This window comes from Channa argus, unplaced genomic scaffold, assembly GCF_033026475.1.
Source record: "Channa argus isolate prfri unplaced genomic scaffold, Channa argus male v1.0 Contig131, whole genome shotgun sequence".
NCBI lineage: Eukaryota > Metazoa > Chordata > Actinopteri > Anabantiformes > Channidae > Channa > Channa argus.
In genome coordinates this window covers 1-25,162 of record NW_027125350.1, presented here as the reverse complement: position 1 = coordinate 25,162, position 25,162 = coordinate 1, and the positions used below count along the sequence as shown (strand labels likewise).

Below are 25,162 nucleotides of genomic sequence, written 5' to 3'. Positions count from 1 at the left end.
TAAATAGTATTAAATCTGTAGGGGTGAACTGCCATTTTTTTTGGACTGTTTTCACATTAGGGAGTTAGGGTTAGCGACTGTCTTTTGGTTTGTTTATTTCTATCAGGCTAGCTAGCACTTTCTGTGGGAAATGGCTTATTTTGTTTATTATGTTGGCCTTGGTTCGCCCTGAGTTGTAGTGTCATGTTTTGTTTGACACTTTCTTTCGTTTAAAATAAATATCATTCTGTTGGAACATCTCGATCCTGGATTATGGTTTGGAGACCGGAGAGGGAACATCCTAATTTATCTTTGTATGTTGCACCCTGACCCCCTAGACAGGGGCGTAACAGACCAGTACAGTTATAGTACTTTGTACTTTGCCACATTTATCTTCTTCTTAGCAAGTGTCATGCATTCTGCTTCTCCAGCGTTTTTAGGAGCTGTTGATGATGTCAAATGCAGCTTACGGCCACACCGCTCTCTAAGCGCCCGATCTCGTCCGATCTCGGCAGCCAAATAGAGCCGGGCCTGGTTAGTACTTGGTAGGAAGACCGCCTGGGAATACCAGGTGCTGTAAGTTTTTTTGCTTGGGTTTACGGGCAGCACAAGCTGGTGTTACTGCCTATTTATTCATAGAAATTGTTCTATATTTTCATCAAATTTTGTTCTTTCATTGCTGTTTTGCTACTTTATTGGTTTGTCAACCATCGTGCTTCATTACTAGTAGACCATGTTACGGTCCTGGCCATATGTGTTGTTTTTATTTTGTTGTTCTTATAGGTGCCCTGCCTTATTGGCCGGATTGGGGGGCAGTACAGGAAGCTGATTGGTCCATCCTTCACTTCCTGGAGTTTTAAAAGTACGGTTCCCAACAGCTAGCGAGGCTCTTTCTGGCAGCAGCACCTGTTTGCTGTTCTTGGTTTCCAAACCTTATTTAGCATTTTTGAATTGTTAGGTTTTGTGCCGTGTTTTTGTTTATAAATTGTATATTTTGTAAATAGTATTAAATCTGTAGGGGTGAACTGCCATTTTCTTTGGAGTGTTTTCACATTAGGGAGTTAGGGTTAGCGACTATCTTTTGGTTTGTTTATTTCTATCAGGCTAGCTAACACTTTCTGTGGGAAATGGCTTATTTTGTTTATTATGTTGGCCTTGGTTCGCCATGAGTTGTGTCATTTTTTGTTTGTCACTTTCTTTCGTTTAAAATAAATATCATTCTGTTGGAACATCTCGATCCTGGATTTTGGTTTGGGGATCGGAGAGGGAACATGCTAATTTATCTTTGTATGTTGCACCCTGACCCCCTAGACAGGGGCGTAACAGACCAGTACAGTTATAGTACTTTGTACTTTGCCACATTTATCTTCTTCTTAGCAAGTGTCATGCATTCTGCTTCTCCAGCGTTTTTAAGAGCTGTTGATGATGTCAAATGCAGCTTACGGCCACACCGCTCTCTAAGCGCCCGATCTCGTCCGATCTCGGCAGCCAAATAGAGCCGGGCCTGGTTAGTACTTGGTAGGAAGACCGCCTGGGAATACCAGGTGCTGTAAGCTTTTTTGCTTGGGTTTACGGGCAGCACAAGCTGGTGTTACTGCCTATTTATTCATAGAAATTGTTCTATATTTTCATCAAATTTTGTTCTTTCATTGCTGTTTTGCTACTTTATTGGTTTGCCAACCATCGTGCTTCATTACTAGTAGACCATGTTACGGTCCTGGCCATATGTGTTGTTTTTATTTTCTTGTTCTTATAGGTGCCCTGCCTGATTGGCCGGATTGGGGGGCAGTACAGGAAGCTGATTGGTCCATCCTACACTTCCTGGAGTTTTAAAAGTACGGTTCCCAACAGCAAGCGAGGCTCTTTCTGGCATCAGCACCTGCTTGCTGTTCTTGGTTTCCAAACCTTATTTAGCATTTTTGAATTGTTAGGTTTTGTGACGTGGTTTTGTTATAAATTGTATATTTTGTAAATAGTATTAAATCTGTAGGGGTGAACTGCCATTTTCTTTGGACCGTTTTCACATTAGGGAGTTAGGGTTAGCGACTGTCTTTTGGTTTGTTTATTTCTATCAGGCTAGCTAGCACTTTCTGTGGGAAATGGCTTATTTTGTTTATTATGTTGGCCTTGGTTCGCCCTGAGTTGTAGAGTCATGTTTTGTTTGACACTTTCTTTCGTTTAAAATAAATATCATTCTGTTGGAACATCTCAATCCTGGATTTTGGTTTGAGGATCGGAGAGGGAACATCCAAATTTATCTTTGTATGTTTCACCCTGACCCCCTAGACAGGGGCGTAACAGACCAGTACAGTTATAGTACTTTGTACTTTGCCATATTTATCTTCTTCTTAGCAAGTGTCATGCATTCTGCTTCTCCAGCGTTTTTAAGAGCTGTTGATGATGTCAAATGCAGCTTATGGCCACACCGCTCTCTAAGCGCCCGATCTCGTCCGATCTCGGCAGCCAAATAGAGCCGGGCCTGGTTAGTACTTGGTAGGAAGACCGCCTGGGAATACCAGGTGCTGTAAGCTTTTTTGCTTGGGTTTACGGGCAGCACAAGCTGGTGTTACTGCCTATTTATTCATAGAAATTGTTCTATATTTTCATCAAATTTTGTTCTTTCATTGCTGTTTTGCTACTTTATTGGTTTGCCAACCATCGTGCTTCATTACTAGTAGACCATGTTACGGTCCTGGCCATATGTGTTGTTTTTATTTTCTTGTTCTTATAGGTGCCCTGCCTGATTGGCCGGATTGGGGGGCAGTACAGGAAGCTGATTGGTCCATCCTACACTTCCTGGAGTTTTAAAAGTACGGTTCCCAACAGCAAGCGAGGCTCTTTCTGGCATCAGCACCTGTTTGCTGTTCTTGGTTTCCAAACCTTATTTAGCATTTTTGAATTGTTAGGTTTTGTGACGTGGTTTTGTTATAAATTGTATATTTTGTAAATAGTATTAAATCTGTAGGGGTGAACTGCCATTTTCTTTGGACCGTTTTCACATTAGGGAGTTAGGGTTAGCGACTGTCTTTTGGTTTGTTTATTTCTATCAGGCTAGCTAGCACTTTCTGTGGGAAATGGCTTATTTTGTTTATTATGTTGGCCTTGGTTCGCCCTGAGTTGTAGAGTCATGTTTTGTTTGACACTTTCTTTCGTTTAAAATAAATATCATTCTGTTGGAACATCTCAATCCTGGATTTTGGTTTGAGGATCGGAGAGGGAACATCCAAATTTATCTTTGTATGTTTCACCCTGACCCCCTAGACAGGGGCGTAACAGACCAGTACAGTTATAGTACTTTGTACTTTGCCATATTTATCTTCTTCTTAGCAAGTGTCATGCATTCTGCTTCTCCAGCGTTTTTAAGAGCTGTTGATGATGTCAAATGCAGCTTACGGCCACACCGCTCTCTAAGCGCCCGATCTCGTCCGATCTCGGCAGCCAAATAGAGCCGGGCCTGGTTAGTACTTGGTAGGAAGACCGCCTGGGAATACCAGGTGCTGTAAGCTTTTTTGCTTGGGTTTACGGGCAGCACAAGCTGGTGTTACTGCCTATTTATTCATAGAAATTGTTCTATATTTTCATCAAATTTTGTTCTTTCATTGCTGTTTTGCTACTTTATTGGTTTGCCAACCATCGTGCTTCATTACTAGTAGACCATGTTACGGTCCTGGCCATATGTGTTGTTTTTATTTTCTTGTTCTTATAGGTGCCCTGCCTGATTGGCCGGATTGGGGGGCAGTACAGGAAGCTGATTGGTCCATCCTACACTTCCTGGAGTTTTAAAAGTACGGTTCCCAACAGCAAGCGAGGCTCTTTCTGGCATCAGCACCTGTTTGCTGTTCTTGGTTTCCAAACCTTATTTAGCATTTTTGAATTGTTAGGTTTTGTGACGTGGTTTTGTTATAAATTGTATATTTTGTAAATAGTATTAAATCTGTAGGGGTGGACTGCCATTTTCTTTTGATTGTTTTCACTTGTTTTCACATTAAGGAGTTAGGGTTAGCGACTGTCTTTTGGTTTGTTTATTTCTATCAGGCTAGCGAACACTTTCTGTGGGAAATGGCTTATTTTGTTTATTATGTTGGCCTTGGTTCGCCCTGAGTTGTAGTGTCATGTTTTGTTTGACACTTTCTTTCGTTTAAAATAAATATCATTCTGTTGGAACATCTCAATCCTGGATTTTGGTTTGAGGATCGGAGAGGGAACATGCAAATTTATCTTTGTATGTTTCACCCTGACCCCCTAGACAGGGGCGTAACAGACCAGTACAGTTATAGTACTTTGTACTTTGCCACATTTATCTTCTTCTTAGCAAGTGTCATGCATTCTGCTTCTCCAGCGTTTTTAGGAGCTGTTGATGATGTCAAATGCAGCTTACGGCCACACCGCTCTCTAAGCGCCCGATCTCGGCAGCCAAATAGAGCCGGGCCTGGTTAGTACTTGGTAGGAAGACCGCCTGGGAATACCAGGTGCTGTAAGTTTTTTTGCTTGGGTTTACGGGCAGCACAAGCTGGTGTTACTGCCTATTTATTCATAGAAATTGTTCCATATTTTCATCAAATTTTGTTCTTTCATTGCTGTTTTGCTACTTTATTGGTTTGTCAACCATCGTGCTTCATTACTAGTAGACCATGTTACGGTCCTGGCCATATGTGTTGTTTTTATTTTGTTGTTCTTATAGGTGCCCTGCCTTATTGGCCGGATTGGGGGGCAGTACAGGAAGCTGATTGGTCCATCCTTCACTTCCTGGAGTTTTAAAAGTACGGTTCCCAACAGCTAGCGAGGCTCTTTCTGGCAGCAGCACCTGTTTGCTGTTCTTGGTTTCCAAACCTTATTTAGCATTTTTGAATTGTTAGGTTTTGTGCCGTGGTTTTGTTTATAAATTGTATATTTTGTAAATAGTATTAAATCTGTAGGGGTGAACTGCCATTTTCTTTGGAGTGTTTTCACATTAGGGAGTTAGGGTTAGCGACTATCTTTTTGTTTGTTTATTTCTATCAGGCTAGCTAACACTTTCTGTGGGAAATGGCTTATTTTGTTTATTATGTTGGCCTTGGTTCGCCCTGAGTTGTAGTGTCATGTTTTGTTTGACACTTTCTTTCGTTTAAAATAAATATCATTCTGTTGGAACATCTCAATCCTGGATTTTGGTTTGAGGATCGGAGAGGGAACATCCAAATTTATCTTTGTATGTTTCACCCTGACCCCCTAGACAGGGGCGTAACAGACCAGTACAGTTATAGTACTTTGTACTTTGCCATATTTATCTTCTTCTTAGCAAGTGTCATGCATTCTGCTTCTCCAGCGTTTTTAAGAGCTGTTGATGATGTCAAATGCAGCTTACGGCCACACCGCTCTGTAAGCGCCCGATCTCGTCCGATCTCGGCAGCCAAATAGAGCCGGGCCTGGTTAGTACTTGGTAGGAAGACCGCCTGGGAATACCAGGTGCTGTAAGCTTTTTTGCTTGGGTTTACGGGCAGCACAAGCTGGTGTTACTGCCTATTTATTCATAGAAATTGTTCTATATTTTCATCAAATTTTGTTCTTTCATTGCTGTTTTGCTACTTTATTGGTTTGCCAACCATCGTGCTTCATTACTAGTAGACCATGTTACGGTCCTGGCCATATGTGTTGTTTTTATTTTCTTGTTCTTATAGGTGCCCTGCCTGATTGGCCGGATTGGGGGGCAGTACAGGAAGCTGATTGGTCCATCCTACACTTCCTGGAGTTTTAAAAGTACGGTTCCCAACAGCAAGCGAGGCTCTTTCTGGCATCAGCACCTGTTTGCTGTTCTTGGTTTCCAAACCTTATTTAGCATTTTTGAATTGTTAGGTTTTGTGACGTGGTTTTGTTATAAATTGTATATTTTGTAAATAGTATTAAATCTGTAGGGGTGAACTGCCATTTTCTTTGGACCGTTTTCACATTAGGGAGTTAGGGTTAGCGACTGTCTTTTGGTTTGTTTATTTCTATCAGGCTAGCTAGCACTTTCTGTGGGAAATGGCTTATTTTGTTTATTATGTTGGCCTTGGTTCGCCCTGAGTTGTAGTGTCATGTTTTGTTTGACACTTTCTTTCGTTTAAAATAAATATCATTCTGTTGGAACATCTCAATCCTGGATTTTGGTTTGAGGATCGGAGAGGGAACATGCAAATTTATCTTTGTATGTTTCACCCTGACCCCCTAGACAGGGGCGTAACAGACCAGTACAGTTATAGTACTTTGTACTTTGCCACATTTATCTTCTTCTTAGCAAGTGTCATGCATTCTGCTTCTCTAGCGTTTTTAAGAGCTGTTGATAATGTCAAATGCAGCTTACGGCCACACCGCTCTCTAAGCGCCCGATCTCGTCCGATCTCGGCAGCCAAATAGAGCCGGGCCTGGTTAGTACTTGGTAGGAAGACCGCCTGGGAATACCAGGTGCTGTAAGCTTTTTTGCTTGGGTTTACGGGCAGCACAAGCTGGTGTTACTGCCTATTTATTCATAGAAATTGTTCTATATTTTCATCAAATTTTGTTCTTTCATTGCTGTTTTGCTACTTTATTGGTTTGTCAACCATCGTGCTTCATTACTAGTAGACCATGTTACGGTCCTGGCCATATGTGTTGTTTTTATTTTGTTGTTCTTATAGGTGCCCTGCCTGATTGGCCGGATTTGGGGGAAGTACAGGAAGCTGATTGGTCCATCCTACACTTCCTGGAGTTTTAAAAGTACGGTTCCCAACAGCTAGCGAGGCTCTTTCTGGCAGCAGCACCTGTTTGCTGTTCTTGGTTTCCAAACCTTATTTAGCATTTTTGAATTGTTAGGTTTTGTGCCGTGGTTTTGTTTATAAATTGTATATTTTGTAAATAGTATTAAATCTGTAGGGGTGGACTGCCATTTTCTTTTGATTGTTTTCTCTTGTTTTCACATTAGGGAGTTAGGGTTAGCGACTGTCTTTTGGTTTGTTTATTTCTATCAGGCTAGCTAGCACTTTCTGTGGGAAATGGCTTATTTTGTTTATTATGTTGGCCTTGGTTCGCCCTGAGTTGTAGTGTCATGTTTTGTTTGACACTTTCTTTCGTTTAAAATAAATATCATTCTGTTGGAACATCTCGATCCTGGATTTTGGTTTGGGGATCGGAGAGGGAACATGCTAATTTATCTTTGTATGTTGCACCCTGAGCCCCTAGACAGGGGCGTAACAGACCAGTACAGTTATAGTACTTTGTACTTTGCCACATTTATCTTCTTCTTAGCAAGTGTCATGCATTCTGCTTCTCCAGCGTTTTTAAGAGCTGTTGATGATGTCAAATGCAGCTTACGGCCACACCGCTCTCTGAGCGCCCGATCTCGTCCGATCTTGGCAGCCAAATAGGGCAGGGCGTGGTTAGTACTTGGTAGGAAGACCGCCTGGGAATACCAGGTGCTGTAAGCTTTTTTGCTTGGGTTTACGGGCAGCACAAGCTGGTGTTACTGCCTATTTATTCATAGAAATTGTTCTATATTTTCATCAAATTTTGTTCTTTCATTGCTGTTTTGCTACTTTATTGGTTTGCCAACCATCGTGCTTCATTACTAGTAGACCATGTTACGGTCCTGGCCATATGTGTTGTTTTTATTTTCTTGTTCTTATAGGTGCCCTGCCTGATTGGTCGGATTGGGGGGCAGTACAGGAAGCTGATTGGTCCATCCTACACTTCCTGGAGTTTTAAAAGTACGGTTCTCAACAGCTAGCGAGGCTCTTTCTGGCATCAGCACCTGTTTGCTGTTCTTGGTTTCCAAACCTTATTTAGCATTTTTGAATTGTTAGGTTTTGTGCCGTGGTTTTGTTTATAAATTGTATATTTTGTAAATAGTATTAAATCTGTAGGGGTGAACTGCCATTTTCTTTGGACTGTTTTCACATTAGGGAGTTAGGGTTAGCGACTGTCTTTTGGTTTGTTTATTTCTATCAGGCTAGCTAGCACTTTCTGTAGGAAATGGCTTATTTTGTTTGTTATGTTGGCCTTGGTTCGCCCTGAGTTGTAGTGTCATGTTTTGTTTGACACTTTCTTTCGTTTAAAATAAATATCATTCTGTTGGAACATCTCGATCCTGGATTTTGGTTTGGGGATCGGAGAGGGAACATGCTAATTTATCTTTGTATGTTGCACCCTGACCCCCTAGACAGGGGCGTAACAGACCAGTACAGTTATAGTACTTTGTACTTTGCCACATTTATCTTCTTCTTAGCAAGTGTCATGCATTCTGCTTCTCCAGCGTTTTTAAGAGCTGTTGATGATGTCAAATGCAGCTTACGGCCACACCGCTCTCTGAGCGCCCGATCTCGTCCGATCTCGGCAGCCAAATAGGGCCGGGCCTGGTTAGTACTTGGTAGGAAGACCGCCTGGGAATACCACGTGCTGTAAGCTTCTTTGCTTGGGTTTACGGGCAGCACAAGCTGGTGTTACTGCCTATTTATTCATATAAATTGTTCTATAATTTCATCAAATTTTGTTCTTTCATTGCTGTTTTGCTACTTTATTGGTTTGCCAACCATCGTGCTTCATTACTAGTAGACCATGTTACGGTCCTGGCCATATGTGTTGTTTTTATTTTCTTGTTCTTATAGGTGCCCTGCCTGATTGGTCGGATTGGGGGGCAGTACAGGAAGCTGATTGGTCCATCCTACACTTCCTGGAGTTTTAAAAGTACGGTTCCCAACAGCTAGCGAGGCTCTTTCTGGCATCAGCACCTGTTTGCTGTTCTTGGTTTCCAAACCTTATTTAGCATTTTTGAATTGTTAGGTTTTGTGCCGTGGTTTTGTTTATAAATTGTATATTTTGTAAATAGTATTAAATCTGTAGGGGTGAACTGCCATTTTCTTTGGACTGTTTTCACATTAGGGAGTTAGGGTTAGCGACTGTCTTTTGGTTTGTTTATTTCTATCAGGCTAGCTAGCACTTTCTGTGGGAAATGGCTTATTTTGTTTATTATGTTGGCCTTGGTTCGCCCTGAGTTGTAGTGTCATGTTTTGTTTGACACTTTCTTTCGTTTAAAATAAATATCATTCTGTTGGAACATCTCGATCCTGGATTTTGGTTTGGGGATCGGAGAGGGAACATGCTAATTTATCTTTGTATGTTGCACCCTGAGCCCCTAGACAGGGGCGTAACAGACCAGTACAGTTATAGTACTTTGTACTTTGCCACATTTATCTTCTTCTTAGCAAGTGTCATGCATTCTGCTTCTCCAGCGTTTTTAAGAGCTGTTGATGATGTCAAATGCAGCTTACGGCCACACTGCTCCCTAAGCGCCCGATCCCGTCCGATCTCGGCAGCCAAATAAGGCCGGGCCTTGTTAGTACTTGGTAGGAAGACCGCCTGGGAATACCAGGTGCTGTAAGCTTTTTTGCTTGGGTTTACGGGCAGCACAAGCCGGTGTTACTGCCTATTTATTCATAGAAATTGTTCTATATTTTCATCAATTTTTGTTCTTTCATTGCTGTTTAACTAATTTATTGGTTTGTCAACCATCGTGCTTCATTACTAGTAGACCATGTTACGGTCCTGGCCATATGTGTTGTTTTTATTTTCTTGTTCTTATAGGTGCCCTGCCTGATTGGCCGGATTTGGGGGAAGTACAGGAAGCTGATTGGTCCATCCTACACTTCCTGGAGTTTTAAAAGTACGGTTCCCAACAGCTAGCGAGGCTCTTTCTGGCAGCAGCACCTGTTTGCTGTTCTTGGTTTCCAAACCTTATTTAGCATTTTTGAATTGTTAGGTTTTGTGCCGTGGTTTTGTTTATAAATTGTATATTTTGTAAATAGTATTAAATCTGTAGGGGTGGACTGCCATTTTCTTTTGATTGTTTTCTCTTATTTTAACATTAGGGAGTTAGGGTTAGCGACTGTCTTTTGGTTTGTTTATTTCTATCAGGCTAGCTAGCACTTTCTGTGGGAAATGGCTTATTTTGTTTATTATGTTGGCCTTGGTTCGCCCTGAGTTGTAGTGTCATGTTTTGTTTGACACTTTCTTTCGTTTAAAATAAATATCATTCTGTTGGAACATCTCGATCCTGGATTATGGTTTGGAGACCGGAGAGGGAACATCCTAATTTATCTTTGTATGTTGCACCCTGACCCCCTAGACAGGGGCGTAACAGACCAGTACAGTTATAGTACTTTGTACTTTGCCACATTTATCTTCTTCTTAGCAAGTGTCATGCATTCTGCTTCTCCAGCGTTTTTAAGAGCTGTTGATGATGTCAAATGCAGCTTACGGCCACACCGCTCTCTAAGCGCCCGATCTCGTCCGATCTCGGCAGCCAAATAGAGCCGGGCCTGGTTAGTACTTGGTAGGAAGACCGCCTGGGAATACCAGGTGCTGTAAGCTTTTTTGCTTGGGTTTACGGGCAGCACAAGCTGGTGTTACTGCCTATTTATTCATAGAAATTGTTCCATATTTTCATCAAATTTTGTTCTTTCATTGCTGTTTTGCTACTTTATTGGTTTGTCAACCATCGTGCTTCATTACTAGTAGACCATGTTACGGTCCTGGGCATATGTGTTGTTTTTCTTTTCTTGTTCTTATAGGTGCCCTGCCTGATTGGCCGGATTGGGGGGCAGTACAGGAAGCTGATTGGTCCATCCTACACTTCCTGGAGTTTTAAAAGTACGGTTCCCAACAGCTAGCGAGGCTCTTTCTGGCATCAGCACCTGTTTGCTGTTCTTGGTTTCCAAACCTTATTTAGCATTTTTGAATTGTTTGGTTTTGTGCCGTGGTTTTGTTTATAAATTGTATATTTTGTAAATAGTATTAAATCTGTAGGGGTGAACTGCCATTTTTTTTGGACTGTTTTCACATTAGGGAGTTAGGGTTAGCGACTGTCTTTTGGTTTGTTTATTTCTATCAGGCTAGCTAGCACTTTCTGTGGGAAATGGCTTATTTTGTTTATTATGTTGGCCTTGGTTCGCCCTGAGTTGTAGTGTCATGTTTTGTTTGACACTTTCTTTCGTTTAAAATAAATATCATTCTGTTGGAACATCTCGATCCTGGATTATGGTTTGGAGACCGGAGAGGGAACATCCTAATTTATCTTTGTATGTTGCACCCTGACCCCCTAGACAGGGGCGTAACAGACCAGTACAGTTATAGTACTTTGTACTTTGCCACATTTATCTTCTTCTTAGCAAGTGTCATGCATTCTGCTTCTCCAGCGTTTTTAAGAGCTGTTGATGATGTCAAATGCAGCTTACGGCCACACCGCTCTCTAAGCGCCCGATCTCGTCCGATCTCGGCAGCCAAATAGAGCCGGGCCTGGTTAGTACTTGGTAGGAAGACCGCCTGGGAATACCAGGTGCTGTAAGCTTTTTTGCTTGGGTTTACGGGCAGCACAAGCTGGTGTTACTGCCTATTTATTCATAGAAATTGTTCCATATTTTCATCAAATTTTGTTCTTTCATTGCTGTTTTGCTACTTTATTGGTTTGTCAACCATCGTGCTTCATTACTAGTAGACCATGTTACGGTCCTGGGCATATGTGTTGTTTTTATTTTCTTGTTCTTATAGGTGCCCTGCCTGATTGGCCGGATTGGGGGGCAGTACAGGAAGCTGATTGGTCCATCCTACACTTCCTGGAGTTTTAAAAGTACGGTTCCCAACAGCTAGCGAGGCTCTTTCTGGCATCAGCACCTGTTTGCTGTTCTTGGTTTCCAAACCTTATTTAGCATTTTTGAATTGTTAGGTTTTGTGCCGTGGTTTTGTTTATAAATTGTATATTTTGTAAATAGTATTAAATCTGTAGGGGTGGACTGCCATTTTCTTTGGAGTGTTTTCACATTAGGGAGTTAGGGTTAGCGACTATCTTTTGGTTTGTTTATTTCTATCAGGCTAGCTAACACTTTCTGTGGGAAATGGCTTATTTTGTTTATTATGTTGGCCTTGGTTCGCCCTGAGTTGTAGTGTCATGTTTTGTTTGACACTTTCTTTCGTTTAAAATAAATATCATTCTGTTGGAACATCTCAATCCTGGATTTTGGTTTGAGGATCGGAGAGGGAACATGCTAATTTATCTTTGTATGTTTCACCCTGACCCCCTAGACAGGGGCGTAACAGACCAGTACAGTTATAGTACTTTGTACTTTGCCACATTTATCTTCTTCTTAGCAAGTGTCATGCATTCTGCTTCTCCAGCGTTTTTAGGAGCTGTTGATGATGTCAAATGCAGCTTACGGCCACACCGCTCTCTAAGCGCCCGATCTCGTCCGATCTCGGCAGCCAAATAGAGCCGGGCCTGGTTAGTACTTGGTAGGAAGACCGCCTGGGAATACCAGGTGCTGTAAGTTTTTTTGCTTGGGTTTACGGGCAGCACAAGCTGGTGTTACTGCCTATTTATTCATAGAAATTGTTCTATATTTTCATCAAATTTTGTTCTTTCATTGCTGTTTTGCTACTTTATTGGTTTGTCAACCATCGTGCTTCATTACTAGTAGACCATGTTACGGTCCTGGCCATATGTGTTGTTTTTATTTTGTTGTTCTTATAGGTGCCCTGCCTTATTGGCCGGATTGGGGGGCAGTACAGGAAGCTGATTGGTCCATCCTTCACTTCCTGGAGTTTTAAAAGTACGGTTCCCAACAGCTAGCGAGGCTCTTTCTGGCAGCAGCACCTGTTTGCTGTTCTTGGTTTCCAAACCTTATTTAGCATTTTTGAATTGTTAGGTTTTGTGCCGTGTTTTTGTTTATAAATTGTATATTTTGTAAATAGTATTAAATCTGTAGGGGTGAACTGCCATTTTCTTTGGAGTGTTTTCACCTTAGGGAGTTAGGGTTAGCGACTATCTTTTGGTTTGTTTATTTCTATCAGGCTAGCTAACACTTTCTGTGGGAAATGGCTTATTTTGTTTATTATGTTGGCCTTGGTTCGCCATGAGTTGTGTCATTTTTTGTTTGTCACTTTCTTTCGTTTAAAATAAATATCATTCTGTTGGAACATCTCGATCCTGGATTTTGGTTTGGGGATCGGAGAGGGAACATGCTAATTTATCTTTGTATGTTGCACCCTGACCCCCTAGACAGGGGCGTAACAGACCAGTACAGTTATAGTACTTTGTACTTTGCCACATTTATCTTCTTCTTAGCAAGTGTCATGCATTCTGCTTCTCCAGCGTTTTTAAGAGCTGTTGATGATGTCAAATGCAGCTTACGGCCACACCGCTCTCTAAGCGCCCGATCTCGTCCGATCTCGGCAGCCAAATAGAGCCGGGCCTGGTTAGTACTTGGTAGGAAGACCGCCTGGGAATACCAGGTGCTGTAAGCTTTTTTGCTTGGGTTTACGGGCAGCACAAGCTGGTGTTACTGCCTATTTATTCATAGAAATTGTTCTATATTTTCATCAAATTTTGTTCTTTCATTGCTGTTTTGCTACTTTATTGGTTTGCCAACCATCGTGCTTCATTACTAGTAGACCATGTTACGGTCCTGGCCATATGTGTTGTTTTTATTTTCTTGTTCTTATAGGTGCCCTGCCTGATTGGCCGGATTGGGGGGCAGTACAGGAAGCTGATTGGTCCATCCTACACTTCCTGGAGTTTTAAAAGTACGGTTCCCAACAGCAAGCGAGGCTCTTTCTGGCATCAGCACCTGCTTGCTGTTCTTGGTTTCCAAACCTTATTTAGCATTTTTGAATTGTTAGGTTTTGTGACGTGGTTTTGTTATAAATTGTATATTTTGTAAATAGTATTAAATCTGTAGGGGTGAACTGCCATTTTCTTTGGACCGTTTTCACATTAGGGAGTTAGGGTTAGCGACTGTCTTTTGGTTTGTTTATTTCTATCAGGCTAGCTAGCACTTTCTGTGGGAAATGGCTTATTTTGTTTATTATGTTGGCCTTGGTTCGCCCTGAGTTGTAGAGTCATGTTTTGTTTGACACTTTCTTTCGTTTAAAATAAATATCATTCTGTTGGAACATCTCAATCCTGGATTTTGGTTTGAGGATCGGAGAGGGAACATCCAAATTTATCTTTGTATGTTTCACCCTGACCCCCTAGACAGGGGCGTAACAGACCAGTACAGTTATAGTACTTTGTACTTTGCCATATTTATCTTCTTCTTAGCAAGTGTCATGCATTCTGCTTCTCCAGCGTTTTTAAGAGCTGTTGATGATGTCAAATGCAGCTTATGGCCACACCGCTCTCTAAGCGCCCGATCTCGTCCGATCTCGGCAGCCAAATAGAGCCGGGCCTGGTTAGTACTTGGTAGGAAGACCGCCTGGGAATACCAGGTGCTGTAAGCTTTTTTGCTTGGGTTTACGGGCAGCACAAGCTGGTGTTACTGCCTATTTATTCATAGAAATTGTTCTATATTTTCATCAAATTTTGTTCTTTCATTGCTGTTTTGCTACTTTATTGGTTTGCCAACCATCGTGCTTCATTACTAGTAGACCATGTTACGGTCCTGGCCATATGTGTTGTTTTTATTTTCTTGTTCTTATAGGTGCCCTGCCTGATTGGCCGGATTGGGGGGCAGTACAGGAAGCTGATTGGTCCATCCTACACTTCCTGGAGTTTTAAAAGTACGGTTCCCAACAGCAAGCGAGGCTCTTTCTGGCATCAGCACCTGTTTGCTGTTCTTGGTTTCCAAACCTTATTTAGCATTTTTGAATTGTTAGGTTTTGTGACGTGGTTTTGTTATAAATTGTATATTTTGTAAATAGTATTAAATCTGTAGGGGTGAACTGCCATTTTCTTTGGACCGTTTTCACATTAGGGAGTTAGGGTTAGCGACTGTCTTTTGGTTTGTTTATTTCTATCAGGCTAGCTAGCACTTTCTGTGGGAAATGGCTTATTTTGTTTATTATGTTGGCCTTGGTTCGCCCTGAGTTGTAGAGTCATGTTTTGTTTGACACTTTCTTTCGTTTAAAATAAATATCATTCTGTTGGAACATCTCAATCCTGGATTTTGGTTTGAGGATCGGAGAGGGAACATCCAAATTTATCTTTGTATGTTTCACCCTGACCCCCTAGACAGGGGCGTAACAGACCAGTACAGTTATAGTACTTTGTACTTTGCCATATTTATCTTCTTCTTAGCAAGTGTCATGCATTCTGCTTCTCCAGCGTTTTTAAGAGCTGTTGATGATGTCAAATGCAGCTTACGGCCACACCGCTCTCTAAGCGCCCGATCTCGTCCGATCTCGGCAGCCAAATAGAGCCGGGCCTGGTTAGTACTTGGTAGGAAGACCGCCTGGGAATACCAGGTGCTGTAAGCTTTTTTGCTTGGGTTTACGGGCAGCACAAGCTGGTGTTACTGCCTATTTATTCATAGAAATTGTTCTATATTTTCATCAAATTTTGTTCTTTCATTGCTGTTTTGCTACTTTATTGGTTTGCCAACCATCGTGCTTCATTACTAGTAGACCATGTTACGGTCCTGGCCATATGTGTTGTTTTTATTTTCTTGTTCTTATAGGTGCCCTGCCTGATTGGCCGGATTGGGGGGCAGTACAGGAAGCTGATTGGTCCATCCTACACTTCCTGGAGTTTTAAAAGTACGGTTCCCAACAGCAAGCGAGGCTCTTTCTGGCATCAGCACCTGTTTGCTGTTCTTGGTTTCCAAACCTTATTTAGCATTTTTGAATTGTTAGGTTTTGTGACGTGGTTTTGTTATAAATTGTATATTTTGTAAATAGTATTAAATCTGTAGGGGTGGACTGCCATTTTCTTTTGATTGTTTTCACTTGTTTTCACATTAAGGAGTTAGGGTTAGCCACTGTCTTTTGGTTTGTTTATTTCTATCAGGCTAGCGAACACTTTCTGTGGGAAATGGCTTATTTTGTTTATTATGTTGGCCTTGGTTCGCCCTGAGTTGTAGTGTCATGTTTTGTTTGACACTTTCTTTCGTTTAAAATAAATATCATTCTGTTGGAACATCTCAATCCTGGATTTTGGTTTGAGGATCGGAGAGGGAACATGCAAATTTATCTTTGTATGTTTCACCCTGACCCCCTAGACAGGGGCGTAACAGACCAGTACAGTTATAGTACTTTGTACTTTGCCACATTTATCTTCTTCTTAGCAAGTGTCATGCATTCTGCTTCTCCAGCGTTTTTAGGAGCTGTTGATGATGTCAAATGCAGCTTACGGCCACACCGCTCTCTAAGCGCCCGATCTCGGCAGCCAAATAGAGCCGGGCCTGGTTAGTACTTGGTAGGAAGACCGCCTGGGAATACCAGGTGCTGTAAGTTTTTTTGCTTGGGTTTACGGGCAGCACAAGCTGGTGTTACTGCCTATTTATTCATAGAAATTGTTCCATATTTTCATCAAATTTTGTTCTTTCATTGCTGTTTTGCTACTTTATTGGTTTGTCAACCATCGTGCTTCATTACTAGTAGACCATGTTACGGTCCTGGCCATATGTGTTGTTTTTATTTTGTTGTTCTTATAGGTGCCCTGCCTTATTGGCCGGATTGGGGGGCAGTACAGGAAGCTGATTGGTCCATCCTTCACTTCCTGGAGTTTTAAAAGTACGGTTCCCAACAGCTAGCGAGGCTCTTTCTGGCAGCAGCACCTGTTTGCTGTTCTTGGTTTCCAAACCTTATTTAGCATTTTTGAATTGTTAGGTTTTGTGCCGTGGTTTTGTTTATAAATTGTATATTTTGTAAATAGTATTAAATCTGTAGGGGTGAACTGCCATTTTCTTTGGAGTGTTTTCACATTAGGGAGTTAGGGTTAGCGACTATCTTTTGGTTTGTTTATTTCTATCAGGCTAGCTAACACTTTCTGTGGGAAATGGCTTATTTTGTTTATTATGTTGGCCTTGGTTCGCCCTGAGTTGTAGTGTCATGTTTTGTTTGACACTTTCTTTCGTTTAAAATAAATATCATTCTGTTGGAACATCTCAATCCTGGATTTTGGTTTGAGGATCGGAGAGGGAACATCCAAATTTATCTTTGTATGTTTCACCCTGACCCCCTAGACAGGGGCGTAACAGACCAGTACAGTTATAGTACTTTGTACTTTGCCATATTTATCTTCTTCTTAGCAAGTGTCATGCATTCTGCTTCTCCAGCGTTTTTAAGAGCTGTTGATGATGTCAAATGCAGCTTACGGCCACACCGCTCTGTAAGCGCCCGATCTCGTCCGATCTCGGCAGCCAAATAGAGCCGGGCCTGGTTAGTACTTGGTAGGAAGACCGCCTGGGAATACCAGGTGCTGTAAGCTTTTTTGCTTGGGTTTACGGGCAGCACAAGCTGGTGTTACTGCCTATTTATTCATAGAAATTGTTCTATATTTTCATCAAATTTTGTTCTTTCATTGCTGTTTTGCTACTTTATTGGTTTGCCAACCATCGTGCTTCATTACTAGTAGACCATGTTACGGTCCTGGCCATATGTGTTGTTTTTATTTTCTTGTTCTTATAGGTGCCCTGCCTGATTGGCCGGATTGGGGGGCAGTACAGGAAGCTGATTGGTCCATCCTACACTTCCTGGAGTTTTAAAAGTACGGTTCCCAACAGCAAGCGAGGCTCTTTCTGGCATCAGCACCTGTTTGCTGTTCTTGGTTTCCAAACCTTATTTAGCATTTTTGAATTGTTAGGTTTTGTGACGTGGTTTTGTTATAAATTGTATATTTTGTAAATAGTATTAAATCTGTAGGGGTGAACTGCCATTTTCTTTGGACCGTTTTCACATTAGGGAGTTAGGGTTAGCGACTGTCTTTTGGTTTGTTTATTTCTATCAGGCTAGCTAGCACTTTCTGTGGGAAATGGCTTATTTTGTTTATTATGTTGGCCTTGGTTCGCCATGAGTTGTGTCATTTTTTGTTTGTCACTTTCTTTCGTTTAAAATAAATATCATTCTGTTGGAACATCTCGATCCTGGATTTTGGTTTGGGGATCGGAGAGGGAACATGCTAATTTATCTTTGTATGTTGCACCCTGACCCCCTAGACAGGGGTGTAACAGACCAGTACAGTTATAGTACTTTGTACTTTGCCACATTTATCTTCTTCTTAGCAAGTGTCATGCATTCTGCTTCTCCAGCGTTTTTAAGAGCTGTTGATGATGTCAAATGCAGCTTACGGCCCCACCACTCTCTAAGCGCCCGATCTCGTCCGATCTCGGCAGCCAAATAGAGCCGGGCCTGGTTAGTACTTGGTAGGAAGACCGCCTGGGAATACCAGGTGCTGTAAGCTTTTTTGCTTGGGTTTACGGGCAGCACAAGCTGGTGTTACTGCCTATTTATTCATAGAAATTGTTCTATATTTTCATCAAATTTTGTTCTTTCATTGCTGTTTTGCTACTTTATTGGTTTGCCAACCATCGTGCTTCATTACTAGTAGACCATGTTACGGTCCTGGCCATATGTGTTGTTTTTATTTTCTTGTTCTTATAGGTGCCCTGCCTGATTGGCCGGATTGGGGGGCAGTACAGGAAGCTGATTGGTCCATCCTACACTTCCTGGAGTTTTAAAAGTACGGTTCCCAACAGCAAGCGAGGCTCTTTCTGGCATCAGCACCTGCTTGCTGTTCTTGGTTTCCAAACCTTATTTAGCATTTTTGAATTGTTAGGTTTTGTGACGTGGTTTTGTTATAAATTGTATATTTTGTAAATAGTATTAAATCTGTAGGGGTGAACTGCCATTTTCTTTGGACCGTTTTCACATTAGGGAGTTAGGGTTAGCGACTGTCTTTTGGTTTGTTTATTTCTATCAGGCTAGCTAGCACTTTCTGTGGGAAATGGCTTATTTTGTTTATTATGTTGGCCTTGGTTCGCCATGAGTTGTGTCATTTTTTGTTTGTCACTTTCTTTCGTTTAAAATAAATATCATTCTGTTGGAACATCTCGATCCTGGATTTTGGTTTGGGGATCGGAGAGGGAACATGCTAATTTATCTTTGTATGTTGCACCCTGACCCCCTAGACAGGGGCGTAACAGACCAGTACAGTTATAGTACTTTGTACTTTGCCACATTTATCTTCTTCTTAGCAAGTGTCATGCATTCTGCTTCTCCAGCGTTTTTAAGAGCTGTTGATGATGTCAAATGCAGCTTACGGCCACACCGCTCTCTAAGCGCCCGATCCCGTCCGATCTCAGCAGCCAATTATGGCCGGGCCTTGTTAGTACTTGGTAGGAAGACCGCCTGGGAATACCACGTGCTGTAAGCTTCTTTGCTTGGGTTTACGGGCAGCACAAGCTGGTGTTACTGCCTATTTATTCATAGAAATTGTTCTATATTTTCATCAAATTTTGTTCTTTCATTGCTGTTTTGCTACTTTATTGGTTTGCCAACCATCGTGCTTCATTACTAGTAGACCATGTTACAGTCCTGGCCATATGTGTTGTTTTTATTTTCTTGTTCTTATAGGTGCCCTGCCTGATTGGCCGGATTGGGGGGCAGTACAGGAAGCTGATTGGTCCATCCTACACTTCCTGGAGTTTTAAAAGTACGGTTCCCAACAGCTAGCGAGGCTCTTTCTGGCATCAGCACCTGTTTGCTTTTCTTGGTTTCCAAACCTTATTTAGCATTTTTGAATTGTTAGGTTTTGTGCCGTGGTTTTGTTTATAAATTGTATATTTTGTAAATAGTATTAAATCTGTAGGGGTGAACTGCCATTTTCTTTGGAGTGTTTTCACATTAGGGAGTTAGGGTTAGCGACTATCTTTTGGTTTGTTTATTTCTATCAGGCTAGCTAACACTTTCTGTGGGAAATGGCTTATTTTGTTTATTATGTTGGCCTTGGTTCGCCCTGAGTTGTAGAGTCATGTTTTGTTTGACACTTTCTTTCGTTTAAAATAAATAGCATTCTGTTGGAACATCTCAATCCTGGATTTTGGTTTGAGGATCGGAGAGGGAACATCCAAATTTATCTTTGTATGTTTCACCCTGACCCCCTAGACAGGGGCGTAACAGACCAGTACAGTTATAGTACTTTGTACTTTGCCATATTTATCTTCTTCTTAGCAAGTGTCATGCATTCTGCTTCTCCAGCGTTTTTAAGAGCTGTTGATGATGTCAAATGCAGCTTATGGCCACACCGCTCTCTAAGCGCCCGATCTCGTCCGATCTCGGCAGCCAAATAGAGCCGGGCCTGGTTAGTACTTGGTAGGAAGACCGCCTGGGAATACCAGGTGCTGTAAGCTTTTTTGCTTGGGTTTACGGGCAGCACAAGCTGGTGTTACTGCCTATTTATTCATAGAAATTGTTCTATATTTTCATCAAATTTTGTTCTTTCATTGCTGTTTTGCTACTTTATTGGTTTGCCAACCATCGTGCTTCATTACTAGTAGACCATGTTACGGTCCTGGCCATATGTGTTGTTTTTATTTTCTTGTTCTTATAGGTGCCCTGCCTGATTGGCCGGATTGGGGGGCAGTACAGGAAGCTGATTGGTCCATCCTACACTTCCTGGAGTTTTAAAAGTAGGGTTCCCAACAGCAAGCGAGGCTCTTTCTGGCATCAGCACCTGTTTGCTGTTCTTGGTTTCCAAACCTTATTTAGCATTTTTGAATTGTTAGGTTTTGTGACGTGGTTTTGTTATAAATTGTATATTTTGTAAATAGTATTAAATCTGTAGGGGTGAACTGCCATTTTCTTTGGACCGTTTTCACATTAGGGAGTTAGGGTTAGCGACTGTCTTTTGGTTTGTTTATTTCTATCAGGCTAGCTAGCACTTTCTGTGGGAAATGGCTTATTTTGTTTATTATGTTGGCCTTGGTTCGCCCTGAGTTGTAGAGTCATGTTTTGTTTGACACTTTCTTTCGTTTAAAATAAATATCATTCTGTTGGAACATCTCAATCCTGGATTTTGGTTTGAGGATCGGAGAGGGAACATCCAAATTTATCTTTGTATGTTTCACCCTGACCCCCTAGACAGGGGCGTAACAGACCAGTACAGTTATAGTACTTTGTACTTTGCCATATTTATCTTCTTCTTAGCAAGTGTCATGCATTCTGCTTCTCCAGCGTTTTTAAGAGCTGTTGATGATGTCAAATGCAGCTTACGGCCACACCGCTCTCTAAGCGCCCGATCTCGTCCGATCTCGGCAGCCAAATAGAGCCGGGCCTGGTTAGTACTTGGTAGGAAGACCGCCTGGGAATACCAGGTGCTGTAAGCTTTTTTGCTTGGGTTTACGGGCAGCACAAGCTGGTGTTACTGCCTATTTATTCATAGAAATTGTTCTATATTTTCATCAAATTTTGTTCTTTCATTGCTGTTTTGCTACTTTATTGGTTTGCCAACCATCGTGCTTCATTACTAGTAGACCATGTTACGGTCCTGGCCATATGTGTTGTTTTTATTTTCTTGTTCTTATAGGTGCCCTGCCTGATTGGCCGGATTGGGGGGCAGTACAGGAAGCTGATTGGTCCATCCTACACTTCCTGGAGTTTTAAAAGTACGGTTCCCAACAGCAAGCGAGGCTCTTTCTGGCATCAGCACCTGTTTGCTGTTCTTGGTTTCCAAACCTTATTTAGCATTTTTGAATTGTTAGGTTTTGTGACGTGGTTTTGTTATAAATTGTATATTTTGTAAATAGTATTAAATCTGTAGGGGTGGACTGCCATTTTCTTTTGATTGTTTTCACTTGTTTTCACATTAAGGAGTTAGGGTTAGCGACTGTCTTTTGGTTTGTTTATTTCTATCAGGCTAGCGAACACTTTCTGTGGGAAATGGCTTATTTTGTTTATTATGTTGGCCTTGGTTCGCCCTGAGTTGTAGTGTCATGTTTTGTTTGACACTTTCTTTCGTTTAAAATAAATATCATTCTGTTGGAACATCTCAATCCTGGATTTTGGTTTGAGGATCGGAGAGGGAACATGCAAATTTATCTTTGTATGTTTCACCCTGACCCCCTAGACAGGGGCGTAACAGACCAGTACAGTTATAGTACTTTGTACTTTGCCACATTTATCTTCTTCTTAGCAAGTGTCATGCATTCTGCTTCTCCAGCGTTTTTAGGAGCTGTTGATGATGTCAAATGCAGCTTACGGCCACACCGCTCTCTAAGCGCCCGATCTCGGCAGCCAAATAGAGCCGGGCCTGGTTAGTACTTGGTAGGAAGACCGCCTGGGAATACCAGGTGCTGTAAGTTTTTTTGCTTGGGTTTACGGGCAGCACAAGCTGGTGTTACTGCCTATTTATTCATAGAAATTGTTCCATATTTTCATCAAATTTTGTTCTTTCATTGCTGTTTTGCTACTTTATTGGTTTGTCAACCATCGTGCTTCATTACTAGTAGACCATGTTACGGTCCTGGCCATATGTGTTGTTTTTATTTTGTTGTTCTTATAGGTGCCCTGCCTTATTGGCCGGATTGGGGGGCAGTACAGGAAGCTGATTGGTCCATCCTTCACTTCCTGGAGTTTTAAAAGTACGGTTCCCAACAGCTAGCGAGGCTCTTTCTGGCAGCAGCACCTGTTTGCTGTTCTTGGTTTCCAAACCTTATTTAGCATTTTTGAATTGTTAGGTTTTGTGCCGTGGTTTTGTTTATAAATTGTATATTTTGTAAATAGTATTAAATCTGTAGGGGTGAACTGCCATTTTCTTTGGAGTGTTTTCACATTAGGGAGTTAGGGTTAGCGACTATCTTTTGGTTTGTTTATTTCTATCAGGCTAGCTAACACTTTCTGTGGGAAATGGCTTATTTTGTTTATTATGTTGGCCTTGGTTCGCCCTGAGTTGTAGTGTCATGTTTTGTTTGACACTTTCTTTCGTTTAAAATAAATATCATTCTGTTGGAACATCTCAATCCTGGATTTTGGTTTGAGGATCGGAGAGGGAACATCCAAATTTATCTTTGTATGTTTCACCCTGACCCCCTAGACAGGGGCGTAACAGACCAGTACAGTTATAGTACTTTGTACTTTGCCATATTTATCTTCTTCTTAGCAAGTGTCATGCATTCTGCTTCTCCAGCGTTTTTAAGAGCTGTTGATGATGTCAAATGCAGCTTACGGCCACACCGCTCTCTAAGCGCCCGATCTCGTCCGATCTCGGCAGCCAAATAGAGCCGGGCCTGGTTAGTACTTGGTAGGAAGACCGCCTGGGAATACCAGGTGCTGTAAGCTTTTTTGCTTGGGTTTACGGGCAGCACAAGCTGGTGTTACTGCCTATTTATTCATAGAAATTGTTCTATATTTTCATCAAATTTTGTTCTTTCATTGCTGTTTTGCTACTTTATTGGTTTGCCAACCATCGTGCTTCATTACTAGTAGACCATGTTACGGTCCTGGCCATATGTGTTGTTTTTATTTTCTTGTTCTTATAGGTGCCCTGCCTGATTGGCCGGATTGGGGGGCAGTACAGGAAGCTGATTGGTCCATCCTACACTTCCTGGAGTTTTAAAAGTACGGTTCCCAACAGCAAGCGAGGCTCTTTCTGGCATCAGCACCTGTTTGCTGTTCTTGGTTTCCAAACCTTATTTAGCATTTTTGAATTGTTAGGTTTTGTGACGTGGTTTTGTTATAAATTGTATATTTTGTAAATAGTATTAAATCTGTAGGGGTGAACTGCCATTTTCTTTGGACCGTTTTCACATTAGGGAGTTAGGGTTAGCGACTGTCTTTTGGTTTGTTTATTTCTATCAGGCTAGCTAGCACTTTCTGTGGGAAATGGCTTATTTTGTTTATTATGTTGGCCTTGGTTCGCCATGAGTTGTGTCATTTTTTGTTTGTCACTTTCTTTCGTTTAAAATAAATATCATTCTGTTGGAACATCTCGATCCTGGATTTTGGTTTGGGGATCGGAGAGGGAACATGCTAATTTATCTTTGTATGTTGCACCCTGACCCCCTAGACAGGGGTGTAACAGACCAGTACAGTTATAGTACTTTGTACTTTGCCACATTTATCTTCTTCTTAGCAAGTGTCATGCATTCTGCTTCTCCAGCGTTTTTAAGAGCTGTTGATGATGTCAAATGCAGCTTACGGCCCCACCACTCTCTAAGCGCCCGATCTCGTCCGATCTCGGCAGCCAAATAGAGCCGGGCCTGGTTAGTACTTGGTAGGAAGACCGCCTGGGAATACCAGGTGCTGTAAGCTTTTTTGCTTGGGTTTACGGGCAGCACAAGCTGGTGTTACTGCCTATTTATTCATAGAAATTGTTCTATATTTTCATCAAATTTTGTTCTTTCATTGCTGTTTTGCTACTTTATTGGTTTGCCAACCATCGTGCTTCATTACTAGTAGACCATGTTACGGTCCTGGCCATATGTGTTGTTTTTATTTTGTTGTTCTTATAGGTGCCCTGCCTGATTGGCCGGATTGGGGGGCAGTACAGGAAGCTGATTGGTCCATCCTACACTTCCTGGAGTTTTAAAAGTACGGTTCCCAACAGCTAGCGAGGCTCTTTCTGGCATCAGCACCTGTTTGCTGTTCTTGGTTTCCAAACCTTATTTAGCATTTTTGAATTGTTAGGTTTTGTGCCGTGGTTTTGTTTATAAATTGTATATTTTGTAAATAGTATTAAATCTGTAGGGGTGAACTGCCATTTTCTTTGGAGTGTTTTCACATTAGGGAGTTAGGGTTAGCGACTATCTTTTGGTTTGTTTATTTCTATCAGGCTAGCTAACACTTTCTGTGGGAAATGGCTTATTTTGTTTATTATGTTGGTCTTGGTTCGCCATGAGTTGTAGTGTCATGTTTTGTTTGACACTTTCTTTCGTTTAAAATAAATATCATTCTGTTGGAACATCTCAATCCTGGATTTTGGTTTGAGGATCGGAGAGGGAACATGCAAATTTATCTTTGTATGTTTCACCCTGACCCCCTAGACAGGGGCGTAACAGACCAGTACAGTTATAGTACTTTGTACTTTGCCACATTTATCTTCTTCTTAGCAAGTGTCATGCATTCTGCTTATCCAGCGTTTTTAGGAGCTGTTGATGATGTCAAATGCAGCTTACGGCCACACCGCTCTCTAAGCACCCGATCTCGTCCGATCTCGGCAGCCAAATAGAGCCGGGCCTGGTTAGTACTTGGTAGAAAGACCGCCTGGGAATACCAGGTGCTGTAAGTTTTTTTGCTTGGGTTTACGGGCAGCACAAGCTGGTGTTACTGCCTATTTATTCATAGAAATTGTTCCATATTTTCATCAAATTTTGTTCTTTCATTGCTGTTTTGCTACTTTATTGGTTTGTCAACCATCGTGCTTCATTACTAGTAGACCATGTTACGGTCCTGGCCATATGTGTTGTTTTTATTTTGTTGTTCTTATAGGTGCCCT

General features: G+C 41.6%; 2 non-coding genes and 24 pseudogenes across 2 annotated transcripts; all 26 read left to right on the top strand.

Moving 5' to 3' along the window:
- The first annotated feature begins 443 nt into the window (after window positions 1-443).
- On the top strand, window positions 444-562 carry LOC137121903 (5S ribosomal RNA; annotated as a pseudogene).
- An 854-nt stretch (window positions 563-1,416) lies between these two features.
- Window positions 1,417-1,535, top strand: LOC137121868 (5S ribosomal RNA; annotated as a pseudogene).
- An 856-nt stretch (window positions 1,536-2,391) lies between these two features.
- Window positions 2,392-2,510, top strand: LOC137121901 (5S ribosomal RNA; annotated as a pseudogene).
- An 856-nt stretch (window positions 2,511-3,366) lies between these two features.
- Window positions 3,367-3,485, top strand: LOC137121866 (5S ribosomal RNA; annotated as a pseudogene).
- An 866-nt stretch (window positions 3,486-4,351) lies between these two features.
- Window positions 4,352-4,460, top strand: LOC137121861 (5S ribosomal RNA; annotated as a pseudogene).
- An 857-nt stretch (window positions 4,461-5,317) lies between these two features.
- Window positions 5,318-5,436, top strand: LOC137121873 (5S ribosomal RNA). Its single transcript, XR_010913733.1, has one exon. It is a non-coding gene; the product is annotated as a 5S ribosomal RNA (ribosomal RNA).
- Window positions 5,437-6,292: 856 nt separating this feature from the next.
- LOC137121865 (5S ribosomal RNA) lies at window positions 6,293-6,411 on the top strand (annotated as a pseudogene).
- Window positions 6,412-7,278: 867 nt separating this feature from the next.
- LOC137121853 (5S ribosomal RNA) lies at window positions 7,279-7,397 on the top strand (annotated as a pseudogene).
- Window positions 7,398-8,254: 857 nt separating this feature from the next.
- Window positions 8,255-8,373, top strand: LOC137121847 (5S ribosomal RNA; annotated as a pseudogene).
- Window positions 8,374-9,230: 857 nt separating this feature from the next.
- On the top strand, window positions 9,231-9,349 carry LOC137121855 (5S ribosomal RNA; annotated as a pseudogene).
- Window positions 9,350-10,216: 867 nt separating this feature from the next.
- LOC137121864 (5S ribosomal RNA) lies at window positions 10,217-10,335 on the top strand (annotated as a pseudogene).
- An 857-nt stretch (window positions 10,336-11,192) lies between these two features.
- Window positions 11,193-11,311, top strand: LOC137121858 (5S ribosomal RNA; annotated as a pseudogene).
- Window positions 11,312-12,168: 857 nt separating this feature from the next.
- Window positions 12,169-12,287, top strand: LOC137121902 (5S ribosomal RNA; annotated as a pseudogene).
- An 854-nt stretch (window positions 12,288-13,141) lies between these two features.
- LOC137121846 (5S ribosomal RNA) lies at window positions 13,142-13,260 on the top strand (annotated as a pseudogene).
- An 856-nt stretch (window positions 13,261-14,116) lies between these two features.
- On the top strand, window positions 14,117-14,235 carry LOC137121900 (5S ribosomal RNA; annotated as a pseudogene).
- Window positions 14,236-15,091: 856 nt separating this feature from the next.
- Window positions 15,092-15,210, top strand: LOC137121907 (5S ribosomal RNA; annotated as a pseudogene).
- Window positions 15,211-16,076: 866 nt separating this feature from the next.
- LOC137121860 (5S ribosomal RNA) lies at window positions 16,077-16,185 on the top strand (annotated as a pseudogene).
- Window positions 16,186-17,042: 857 nt separating this feature from the next.
- Window positions 17,043-17,161, top strand: LOC137121840 (5S ribosomal RNA). The gene has a single exon (XR_010913732.1). It is a non-coding gene; the product is annotated as a 5S ribosomal RNA (ribosomal RNA).
- Window positions 17,162-18,014: 853 nt separating this feature from the next.
- LOC137121908 (5S ribosomal RNA) lies at window positions 18,015-18,133 on the top strand (annotated as a pseudogene).
- Window positions 18,134-18,986: 853 nt separating this feature from the next.
- Window positions 18,987-19,105, top strand: LOC137121863 (5S ribosomal RNA; annotated as a pseudogene).
- Window positions 19,106-19,962: 857 nt separating this feature from the next.
- Window positions 19,963-20,081, top strand: LOC137121899 (5S ribosomal RNA; annotated as a pseudogene).
- Window positions 20,082-20,937: 856 nt separating this feature from the next.
- LOC137121896 (5S ribosomal RNA) lies at window positions 20,938-21,056 on the top strand (annotated as a pseudogene).
- An 866-nt stretch (window positions 21,057-21,922) lies between these two features.
- LOC137121859 (5S ribosomal RNA) lies at window positions 21,923-22,031 on the top strand (annotated as a pseudogene).
- An 857-nt stretch (window positions 22,032-22,888) lies between these two features.
- Window positions 22,889-23,007, top strand: LOC137121884 (5S ribosomal RNA; annotated as a pseudogene).
- Window positions 23,008-23,860: 853 nt separating this feature from the next.
- On the top strand, window positions 23,861-23,979 carry LOC137121906 (5S ribosomal RNA; annotated as a pseudogene).
- An 857-nt stretch (window positions 23,980-24,836) lies between these two features.
- On the top strand, window positions 24,837-24,955 carry LOC137121910 (5S ribosomal RNA; annotated as a pseudogene).
- The last annotated feature ends 207 nt before the right edge of the window (window positions 24,956-25,162 follow it).